Source organism: Ranitomeya variabilis, chromosome 4, assembly GCF_051348905.1.
Source record: "Ranitomeya variabilis isolate aRanVar5 chromosome 4, aRanVar5.hap1, whole genome shotgun sequence".
Lineage (NCBI taxonomy): Eukaryota > Metazoa > Chordata > Amphibia > Anura > Dendrobatidae > Ranitomeya > Ranitomeya variabilis.
In genome coordinates this window covers 505,754,723-505,762,935 of record NC_135235.1, presented here as the reverse complement: position 1 = coordinate 505,762,935, position 8,213 = coordinate 505,754,723, and the positions used below count along the sequence as shown (strand labels likewise).

Below are 8,213 nucleotides of genomic sequence, written 5' to 3'. Positions count from 1 at the left end.
CAGCCAGAGGAGCTGATGGAGCGAAATGTCACCTCATGGGTGAAAGAGCATCGGCAACGTTTGCAAACGATACGGCGGTTGGCGGGTCAGCAACTGCAAGGAAAAGAACATACGGCCCGCAAACCGACTCAAGAGTTACCGCTTCAACCTGGAGACCGGGTATTGGTCAGAGAGAGACGCCCTAAGGGAAAACTAAGTGAGAGATGGGAAGTACAGCCGTACAAGGTTATCGAGCGAGTGTATGTTAACGGCCCTGTCTACAAGGTACAGATTGAAGATGGGGCATCCACCCCTAGAGTACTTCACAGAAATATGCTGCGGCCTTGCCGGTCTGAGGTCTGTTCTATGCCATTGTTGCCTGGAGGTGCCACTCCACTTCCTGAATCTGTCATGCCTGATGTCCAAATCGATGACGAGTGGTGGACCGTCCCTGACACAGTAGGGGGTCCTCAGCCGCCCCAAGGCGGTAATCTCATGGATGTACCAGTACCGCCATGTGAGGATGAGACCAGACAAGAGCGCACAATGTCCCCTGCAACAAGTGTTACTCTGGAAGATAGTCCAGCCTTGCCTGACAGCCAAGAGCTTCGGAGATCCCAGAGGTCTAATGCAGGGGTTCCACCAGTCCGATACAGTTATATGAAAAAGTTTGGGCACCCCTATTAATCTTAAGCTAAATGTTTTATAAAAATTGTTTTTTTTACAACAGCTATTTCAGTTTCATATATCTATAATAACTGTTGGACACAGTAATGTTTCTGCCTTGAAATGAGGTTTATTGTACTATTAGAAAATGTGCAATCTGCATTCAAACAAAATTTGACAGGTGCATAAATATGGGCACCCTTATCATTTTCTTGTTTTAAATACTCCTACCTACTTTTTACTGACTTACTAAAGCACTTTTTTTTGTTTTGTAACCTCATTGAGCTTTGAACTTCATAGCCAGGTGTATGCAATCATGAGAAAAGCTACTTAAAGTGGCCACTTGCAAGTTGTTCTCCTGTTTGAATCTCGTCTGAAAAGTGGCATCATGGGCTCCTCAAAACAATTGTCAAATGATCTGAAAACAAAGATTATTCAACATAGTTGTTCAGGGGAAGGATGCAAAAAGCTGTCTAAGAGATTTAACCTGTCAATTTCCACTGTGAGGAACATAGTAAGGAAATGGAAGAACACAGGTACAGTTCTTGTTAAGGCCAGAAGTGGCAGGCCAAGAAAAACATCAGAAAGGCAGAGAAGAAGAATGGTGAGATCAGTCAAGGACAATCCTCAGACCACCTCCAGAGAGCTGCAGCATCAACTTGCTGCAGATGGTGTCACTGTGCATCGGTCAACTATACAACGCACTTTGCACAAGGAGAAGCTGTATGGGAGAGTGATGCGAAAGAAGCCCTTTCTGCAAGCACGCCACAAACAGAGTCGGCTGAGGTATGCAAAAGCACATTTGGAGAAGCCAATTTCTTTTTGGAAGAAGGTCCTGTGGACTGATGAAACCAAGATTGAGTTGTTTGGTCATACAAAAAGGCGTTATGCATGGCAGCAAAAAAACACAGCATTCCAAGAAAAACACTTGCTACCCACAGTAAAATTTGGTGGAGGTTCCATCATGCTTTGGGGCTGTGTGGCCAATGCCGGGATCGGGAATCTTGTTAAAGTTGAGGGACGCATGGATTCATCTCAGTATCAGCAGATTCTTGACAATAATGTTCATGAATGAGTGACAAAGTTGAAGTTACGCAGGGGATGGATCTTTCAGCAATACAATGATCCAAAACACCGCTCCAAATCTACTCAGGCATTCATGCAGAGGAACAATTAAACTGTTCTGGAATGGCCATCCCTGTCCCCAGACCTGAATATCATTGAACATCTGTGGGATCATTTGAAGAGGGCTGTCCATGCTCGGCAACCATCAAGCTTAACTGAACTGGAATTGTTTTGTAAAGAGGAATGGTCAAAAATACCGTCATCCAGGATCCAGGAACTCATTAAAAGCTACAGGAAGCAACTAGAGGCTGTTATTTTTGCAAAAGGAGGATCTACTAAATATTAATGTCACTTTTCTGGTGAGGTGCCCATACTTATGCACCTGTCAAATTTTGTTTGAATGCAGATTGCACATTTTCTGTTAGTACAATAAACCTCATTTCAAGGCAGAAACATTACTGTGTCCAAGAGTTATTAGATATATGAAACTGAAATAGCTGTTGCAAAAAAAACAATTTTTATAAATCATTAAGCTTAAGACTAATAGGGGTGCCCAAACTTTTTCACATAACTGTATGTAGAACAGTGTGCTCTGTCTGTTTGTACACCTTTGTTGCCTCCTCCATTACACTTTTACCCTGAAGCTGTGATGGCCGAGGACGACCATCATTAAGAAGGGAGGCATGTAAGAGGGTGGTGCTGTTATGGATAATAAGAAACATGCTGTCATTTTAAGAGGCTGCATCCCCTTGTCTTGTGTGATGGTATGTTCTGCTGTTCTCCCCTACTTTTGTTGTTGCTATGGACTGGTCGGGGCTGTGTGGAGGAGGTGGAGCTGAGCAACGAGAGAGAAGAAGTTTCGAGAGGGAACTGAGTGAACTGTGAGCTGTTCTGTCTGCAAGGAAGAGTCGTTGGTTGCAAGAAAGATTACACAGCTTGAGACAAATTGCGATTGTTAAATAGACTTTCCCGGTTGCAGCGAAGGGTGGCTGTTATGTGCTGGTTTGTGGGGCCACGAAGATATGGAGAAGGGGACTTACGGTTTCCAGGAGCAAAGAGAAGGCCACGCTTTACAGAGCCGACAGGAATCCGTGCGCACCACCGTTCTGGACTTTGGGGGCCCCCTGGGACTGGACCTGTCCCCAACATCACCGTGAGTCTGTTCCTGTCTGGTGCACCAGTTAGGGCCTAGTGCAGGCTTCAGTAGTTAGAACACGGTAGCCGTGTGGCCTGTGTAGTAAAGGCCAGGGAGATTATATGCAGAGTAGCAACGATATATGTTTTATTGTGTAAAGTTGCTTGTGAGATAGATTCTGAGTTTTGCAATTGCTTAAGCACTGTGCTATTTTACAGACAAATTGACTCATGTGCCTTACCTTTTGTTATTGTAAACCCCTGTTTGCACCTTCCTTGTCCTTTCCATTTTCTGTCTCCCAATAAATCTATCCCTTGTGGTTTGCACCTCATCTTGTGTACAGTAGTCTTCCTGCACCGTGGTGGTCCCCCGGCCATCGCTTCAGAAGGCCGGACAGAAAAATATCCAAACCGATATCTGTTAAGTGAACTCCATCAGGCAACATAAGCCGGGAGTCGCCGATGACGAACCACCACACCTCCTTTGAATCTCACAAAGCGGGAGATTCTATTGTTCAAAGTGCGGCCAGAGTGCTCGATTGCCACTGCTTCAATGGCGCCTTTTCATGTCACACGTGGGATAACTTCCGCCCCAATCCAAACGTTGGGTCTTCCACCCCCTAAGAGGAAAAATATTTTAGTGAACTGTAATCGAATAAATCATTTATCAAGTACCAAATCTGGCCTGATGTACCTGTAGAAACAAGAGGAACTCCACCTGCCAATACGCTGAATCTCAGAGTCGGGCAAAACGGTCCGAGAGGCTTCAGTGGCGGCCTCAATTCGGAACGAATGGGTACCATAGTCCCCCGAGCGTAAACCCAAATAGCATATAATCTTCATCAAAACTGAAAGGAATTGAAAACTTGTAAGTGGGTGAAAAAAGAAAGGCTGGAGCTACGAATTGACATGTATTGACTGATCAATTGAAATGGGCAAACCGGTCCTTGTATGGAAAAAATCGGGAGCCAGGTGCCTAAACTAAATTGGTCAGTTTTAGATCAACGAATGCGGATCTGCAGGCACCCATTACATATTGCTACATCATCATGCTGCAGACCACCAGTTCTCTTAGCAGAAAAGGGGGACCAGATCACTAACACAAAGTGCACCAAAAAATGCCAAACCAAAAGCAGCAGAGAGGAGGGTCACCTCATAAGGAGATGAGCAAATGGAGGAAGAATTATCAATAATGCGCCTTAAAAGAGAAAAAGAAATTGGGCGCCTCTTCTCACAACAAGTGTGCCCCCCTGTCTCCATCTCCATCTACGAATGGCCTGGCAAATAATAAAGGATTTGGTAACATCAGTCCATCCGCGGAGCCTAAAATGGAAGTAATCCTGGAGAGGCGATGCTGAGCTACCACACTGGACAGGCCAGAACTGAATAAGCTATACAAGTAAGAACTTATCACCTCTAAGTGAATGGTGTTGGAACACTTGATAGGCCTGCCCCTTGCAAACGCACACCACTCATTCCAAGCCTTACCGTAAGCAGCCCACATAGATGGAACATTGAAGTTATGACCAGCGGCATGAACTGTTCTCCAACAGTTCCCACATGTAGTCCAGGCAATACTGGCCTTCCCTATACGCAGTGGGACACAACTCCCGGAACATCTGTAAATCGAAGCGAGAGAGAGCATCAGCTACCAAATTATGAACACCTGGAACATGGCGGGCCTTAAGGCATATATTGAAAGTTAGGCATTTCAGAACTATGAATCAATCAATTTGATGGCCTGAAGGGATGATGAGGTCAAATTATTTATGGTTAAGATAACACTCATGTTGTCCATCCAAAAGACAATGCGTTTATCATACAGAACGCGTCCCCATAGAGTAATGGCCACAGCAATGGGAAAAAGCTCTAGCAGCGTTAATTTTTTTACCCAACCTCTGGGGTACCAAGATTCCGGCCATCTTTCAGCACACCAGGAGTTACCATAAATTATGCCGAAACCAATGGCACCGGTGGCATCAGAATACAGGGAAATGTCATGGCTGGTTTGCTCAAGAGATTGAAAACAGGTCATGCCATTATAATTGACCAGAAAGTGTTTCCAGACCATGAGATCATTGTGAAGGGCAAGTGTGATTCTGATACTATGATGAGGCAATGTGACTCCTCTGGTGGCTAAGGATAATCACCTAGAAAAAATTCTGCCAATTGGCATAACGCGGCAAGTGAAAGCAAGGAGGCCCAAAAGAGACTGTATTTGTAAAAGGGTGACTTTCCTTACTGAACAATTTTTCAATTTTGTCTAATGGCAACCGAAACATCATGGACACGGAATCAATCTCAATGCCTAAGAAGGACAGGGTAGTGACTGGTCCTACCGTTTTATCTGGAGATAGGGGAACACCAAATGTCTCCATCATCTGACAAAAATTTAAACTTTTCAAAAGTGGCTTGACAGGAATCTGAACCATGGGGTCCCACGAAGAAAAAATCATCAAGATAGTGTGTAACCCCATGCGACCCAGACTCCATTTTAACGACCCACTCCAGGAAAGAGCTGAACAACTCAAAATAGTGGCATGAGATAGAGCATCCCATTGGCAGACAAGTATCATAATAGAACGCTCCGTCCACGAAACAGAACAGCCCAGAAGGAGGGGGAATCCCGAACCCTCATACTGGTATTCATCACAGGCTTGAGGCGTTGGTTCTGACGGATTGAAAGTAGGTTCGGCTGTACTGCGATGAGATGCAGCAGTATGATGGGAGTCACGATGGCTACGCCTACATGATGACACAGACGCATCTGTTGATTCAGGTGAAAATGCATAAGATCGTCAGCGAGATGACCTAGAACAGCGATGTTCCCTGAATGAATGAGAGTGATGAGTGGACTGGCGACTACGAGCTGTCCTCGAACGGCGATGTTGAGGTGGGATACGGGATGATGAGGAGGAGAGTGTGTAGTAGCGGTTACCGTGCTCATCACGGCGTGAATGAGCCAGGGACCCAGCAGCTGGCAGGTTTCCGGAAGGCGCTGTTGAAGTTGAACGTCTTAATTGTGAGGGAGGCAGAGATGTAAAAGTAGGCAGTGTAGCTGCCTCTCGAACAGCCAGCGTGGATTGGGCCCGTTGGTGGGATAACGCACGTGGAAACTGCGTTGAGGTCTGCGGCAGCATTGGTGTTATTACAGTCAGGGCTGGTTGGGTATATGTTAGGATAAGGCATGAGAAATTGCCCCTGTGGTACAAAAACAGGCGAGGGGCCATCTGAATGATCTTGTGGATTAATGGGGTTAGCAGTGTTTAAGACATTAATAGTAGAAGCTTGGGCAGTCGATGCTGTTACATCAGTTAAGGGGTTAATAAGATGTGCATTAATTCTGCCAACAGCAGTTAATGTGTTAATGGAAGGGGCTTGAGGATTAAAGGGAACCTGTCACCCTCAAAATCGAAGGTGAGCTAAGGCTAGTTTCACGCATAAGTTTTTTGTTTTCAGGCTAAATCCGGCAAATTTGTAAAAAAACAGATCCGGCGCAAATTGTAAAAAACTGATGCGCTGGATCCGGCCTTCTTTAATGCGCATTGATTTTTGACTTCCTGTTTCGGAGAGAGAGAGAGAGAGAGAGACAGGGAGACCAGAACGGAAAATCTGCATGATTTGTATGGAAAATGCTTTGAAAACCGGTTCCGGACGCTGGATTCATTGTTTCACACCTCCATTTCATGTGTTTTTGGCCGGTTCCGTCACTGTGCGGTTTTTTCGCCGGACAAAAGAACGCTGCAGTGGACGTTTTCTCCGTCCACCGGAAACGACTATTTGGACGGATCTGGAAAAAAGTGGATGAAACGTCAGGCACAATCCGGCGCTAATACAACTCTATGGGAAAAAAACGGATCCGGCGTAAAAAAAAACAGGATCCGTTTTTTTCAAAAAATTGACGAATTGTGCCTGAAACAAAAAGCCTGATGTGTGAAAGTAGCCTAAGCCCGCCGGCATCAGGGGCTTATCTACAGCATTCTGGAATGCTGTAGATAAGCCCCCGATGTAACCTGAAAGATGAGAAAAAGAGGTTAGATTATAATCACCCAGGGGCGGTCCCGCTGCGGTCCGATCCAATGGGCGTCGCGGTTCTGTCCGGGGCCTCTTATTTTCTTATGATGACGTCCTCTTCTTGTCTTCACGCTGTGGCTCCGGCGCAGGTGTACTTTGTCTGACCTGTTGAGGGCAGAGCAAAGTACTGCAGTGCGCAGGCGCTGGGCCTCTCTGACCTTTCCCTGTGCCTGCGCACTGCAGTACTTTGCTCTGCCCTCAACAGGGCAGATAAAGTACGCCTACACCGGAGCTGCAGCGTGAAGACAAGAAGAGGACGTCATCGTAAGAAGATAGGAGGCCCCGGACCGCGACACCCACCGGATCGGACCGCAGCGGGATCGTCCCTGGGTGATTATAATCTAACCTCTTTTTCTCATCTTTCAGGATACATCAGGGGCTTGTCTACAGCATTCCAGAATGCTGTAGATAAGCGCCTGGTGCCGGTGGGCTTAACTCACCTTCGATTTTGGGGGTGACAGGTCCCCTTTAATGGAGGGAAAGGTACTTAAGGGGTTAATGGGTGCCTCATCCACAGAGGATGAGCTGTGGCTCTGATGACCTCTGATTTGAATAGCTAACTGCAGGGGAGGCAAGCGATTTTGGTTCTTGGCTGAACTGTGCAATGGTGGGGGAAGCCAGGGAGGCTGCATACACACAGCAGGAGATAGCTGATGTAGAGGAGGAGGAGGGGAACTAATTATAAGAGGTGCTTCCAGCCTGGATGGGAATGCAGGTTCAGCAGCCACCTCATGGGAGATAAGATGGCGGCGGTGTGTGGCTTGCCTCGGAGCGCAGGCATTTCTGCTACGCAGGCTTCTGGAGGCTGTTATTGATGGGCTCAGACGCTCTGGTGGGTGGATTACCCTGGCGGGCCGCCTGCCACCGAGGGGTTGTGTCTGAACCTCAGAAGTAAATCCGCTTTGTGCTCTAGAATGCCAGAGAGCCAGGTAGCATCTTCTCTTCTGATTCTCTCCAAGACCGCAGTATAAAGTGGGTCTGTCATCTGCTTACCGGCTGAGCAACCTGCTCCGCATCTCAGATGAGAGAGACTGGAAGCCACCAGGTTGCTGCAGCTTTATAAGGAGGGGGAGGGTCCCATACTGGGAGGGAGCACACACGCACACACGCACGCACACACGCACGCATGCACACACGCACACACGCACGCACACACACACACACGTCACTGCAATGAGTTAACTCCAGCATGAGCCGAAGTGCCCCACATTCTCAATGCATTTCCTGGTCGAACCAACCACTTCCTCAAGAGAACCACAATCATAAAATCATCCTTCTATGATTGTGGTTTTCCT

The 8,213-nt window shown here is 46.8% G+C and overlaps 1 long non-coding RNA gene across 1 annotated transcript; it reads right to left on the bottom strand.

The window, feature by feature from the left end:
- Nucleotides 1–3,231: 3,231 nt before the first annotated feature.
- LOC143769073 (uncharacterized) lies at nucleotides 3,232–7,016 on the bottom strand. Its single transcript, XR_013214202.1, has 3 exons — nucleotides 6,894–7,016; nucleotides 4,333–4,463; nucleotides 3,232–3,692 (listed from the first exon to the last, which is right to left on the bottom strand). It is a non-coding gene; the product is annotated as an uncharacterized LOC143769073 (long non-coding RNA).
- Nucleotides 7,017–8,213: the final 1,197 nt, after the last annotated feature.